We start from the raw sequence: 3,439 nt of genomic DNA, 5'->3' as shown, positions 1-3,439 counted from the left end.
GAAAAAATCACTTATTTTGGACCACAAAAAAAGATCCAAAAATCACTTATTGTGGACCGGAGGGAGTATTTTAAAATAAGAGGAACTAAAACTTAGTAATATGTTTTTTTTTCAATCGCTAGTTATTTATGTTTTATTTTTAAAATACTCATATCCAGAAGATGAAAGTAGCAGAAATGAGGATGCTGAAATGGATGTGTGGGCATACCAGGTTAGATAAGATAAGGAATACTGATATTCGAAAAAAGGTGGAAATGGCACCCGCAAAGGACAAGATGAGGGAAGCTAGATTGGAATGGTACGAGCAGGTTTAGAAGAGGTGCATTGATGCCCCAATGAGGAGGTATGAGAGGTTGGCAATGGGAGGCTGAGGAGAGGTAGAGAGCGGCATAAGAAGTATTAGGGAGAGGTGATTAGGCATGACATGGTGCTACATGGTGCAACTGATTCAATCCATAGGGCTATTTGTGGGGTTGTCAAGCGAGGATCCCCAACGGCATATACAGAATTTCTTGGAGATTACGAATACATACAACTATCTAAACGTCTCTAAGGACTATGTGAGACTAACTTTGTTTCCCTTTTCTCTAATGGGGGGAGCAAAGGAATGGTTAAACAAGGAGCCCGTAAACTCGATCCACACTTGGGATGATCTGGCACGAAAATTCCTAATCAAGTTTTTTCCCACTAAGAAGACTAAGGCACTGAGGAGCCAGATTCTTGGGTTTCAACGACGAGATGGTGAGACTGTTTGTCATGCTTGGGAAAGATATAAGAAATTACTCAGAGACTGCCCACATCATTGTCAGAATGATGAGGTGTTGGAACATACTTTTGTGGATGGATTAGACGAGACCTTCAAATTAATCTAGACTCAGCTTATAGAGAAAGTTGCATGCAAAATCCATACACTGAGATTCAGACTCTGCTCAACAATTTCACTACAAATGATCATAACTGGTAGGGTGAAGGTGACTCGAGAAGGATGATAAAACAGAAAGTAGCAGTTACACTCGAGCTGGATGAGATGTTAGCCGTGCGAACAGAGATTGCTAAACTAAACAACCAAATAGCTAATATGGCAATGGGTCAAGGGCATCAAATGCAGCAGGTTCAGAGGATAGCTATATGTTGTGAAATTTGTGGAGATGGCCATATGAGCGACCAATGTCCGGTGAATCCTGAATCTATCTATTATGTGGGCCAGCAAGGTAGAGGTCCAATGAACCAGAATAATCATTATGGCAACACCTATAATCCCAACCATAGGAATCACCCAAATTCCTCATGGAGTGGGAAACATACCACTCAGAATCAATACAGGCCTTAAGGGAACTATAATCAGCCTCAAAAGCCACCTCAATAGGTAGAAGAAAGCACAAATTATATGTTGAAAAAGCTGTTGATTGGCAACCAACAACTTAGAACAGATAATCAGTAATTGAGGACTGAATTTCAAAACATAGAGAGACAGATTGGGCAATTGGCTGCACAACAAAACATTTAACCTGCAGGGGCCCTTTCTAATGATACAGGTAAGAATCCTCTGGTAAATGCTGTAACTTTGAGGAATGGCAGAGAATTAGAAGAAGTCCCAAAAAGAAAGAAAGAACAAGTCACTCCTAAGAGTGAGCTGATCCCCAAAACTGCGAAAGAAGCTGATAAAGAAACTGAAGAAAGTGAAAAGACTCTGATTGTAAGGTCACCACCTCCTTTCCCACAAAGATTGAAGAAGAAAAGTGATGACAGGATGTTCACAAATTTCTTGATATGCTGAGCCAAATTCAATTGAATCTTTCATTGGTTGATGTGCTACGTGAAATCCCAAAATATGCTAAGTACATAAAAGATATTGTGGCTAACAAAAGGAGGCTCACAGAGTTTGAGACAATGGAACTTACTGAAGAGTGCACCTCGAGAATTCAAAGAAAATTGCTGCAAAAGTTGAAGGATCCGGGGAGCTTCACCATACCTGTTCGAATTGGTGAGGTAGATGTAGGACATGCACTTTGTGATTTGGGAGCTAGCATAAATTTGATGCCCCTATCAGTTTTCAGTAAATTGGGGTTGGAAGCTCCAAGGCCAACCACAGATATGTTGAAGCTTGCTGATAGATCTATTTTCCATCCCGAGGGGGTGATATGCTACACCCCATATTTTCGTACGTAAGAGTACGCCGTAAGTCAATTGATGTAAGCTCAGAAATGAAATCATCTTTGAAAAGTTTATAAAGTAAGTTAATCATGTTACCGTGGAGGTTACAAATATTTTAGATCATGAATACCAAGTACCAAGAGGGTTGGAAGGCTTAGAAGCTAAACGCATTGAAGAAAATAAGTTTCGTCGAAAGTCGACATGTTGGAATGTTATAACATGTACTTTTGGGGCGAGACTAGAGTGACTAACATTATAAGGAGGTTATGTTATGATTTATTTTAGTCATGTTCTAGTTGTGTGTTATGTTTTGAAGTCAAGCGAGTTGTGGTATAAAAGTTGGCAAAGGTCATCACAAGTTACATTCATTAATGTGCTGAAAATTAGGTCAAATATAGCTGAGCTTTTCTCTAAATATACTTGAAATTACGGGGTGATATACCTACCAAATTGAATATCTACGAGTCTAGTTTCTAACGCATTTAACCGTTTGTCGATACAACTTTGGAGTAGAGAGATATTTGCATTTTTGCGAGACTGCACAAGCAGCTCCCACGAGACATACAAAGTCGGTGTAAAACTTCAGCTTGTATTTAAGTCAACTTTAAGTCGTTTTAACTCATTTTTCTCGTCCAAAACAGTTCCTAAGTACTCTCCAAGGGCTCCTCCATGATTCTGGGGTGAAAACCTAAGATAAAAATAAGAATCCAACGCTAGAAATCCCACGGCTAGATCGTAGTTCTTCGTATTGTAGCTGTTTTGGAGGGTTCTTCAAAGGTAAGTAACTTCAGATTTCATGTTGTTCTTGTTCATTAAGCTAAGAATCAGTCCCTACTTCATATATATTATCATTTCAAGGATAAATATAAATGTTTACACACCAACTTGAACACAAAAGTTGATTCAAGAAGAGAATACAACTCCTATAGTATTGTGGTGTGATTGTGGGTTGTTGTGAGCTACACCAGCTGGGGATTTGAAGTTGTATCTACTTCCTAAGGTAAGTAAATCATGTTATTTATTGTGCTTAAGGTTAATCATGTGTTGGTTTAGTTGTTTGAGTGTAACTCTACAAGATAGTAATTGACATGGCATAAGGAATCGTTATCTTTTTTTGTGGGCTGTGTTGAGGCTATATATATAGTTTGTTGTGGCTGTAAATTTTTATAAATAGCTTGATTATTTTATGGCTGCTGTTTTTAAGCTTATCTATATGCTAATTAAGTTGATTGAAGAAGATAACATGAAAAATAAGAGGTTGACGATAAAGGTTAAGGTGCTAGGC

General features: G+C 38.5%; 1 non-coding gene across 1 annotated transcript; it reads right to left on the bottom strand.

The window, feature by feature from the left end:
- Nucleotides 1–701: 701 nt before the first annotated feature.
- LOC142169342 (small nucleolar RNA R71) lies at nucleotides 702–808 on the bottom strand. Its single transcript, XR_012699050.1, has one exon. It is a non-coding gene; the product is annotated as a small nucleolar RNA R71 (small nucleolar RNA).
- Between the last annotated feature and the right edge of the window lie 2,631 nt (nucleotides 809–3,439).

The sequence above is a fragment of the Nicotiana tabacum genome, chromosome 14 (genome assembly GCF_000715075.1).
Source record: "Nicotiana tabacum cultivar K326 chromosome 14, ASM71507v2, whole genome shotgun sequence".
Classification (NCBI taxonomy): Eukaryota; Viridiplantae; Streptophyta; class Magnoliopsida; order Solanales; family Solanaceae; genus Nicotiana; species Nicotiana tabacum.
This window is presented reverse-complemented; position numbering and strand designations above follow the sequence as displayed.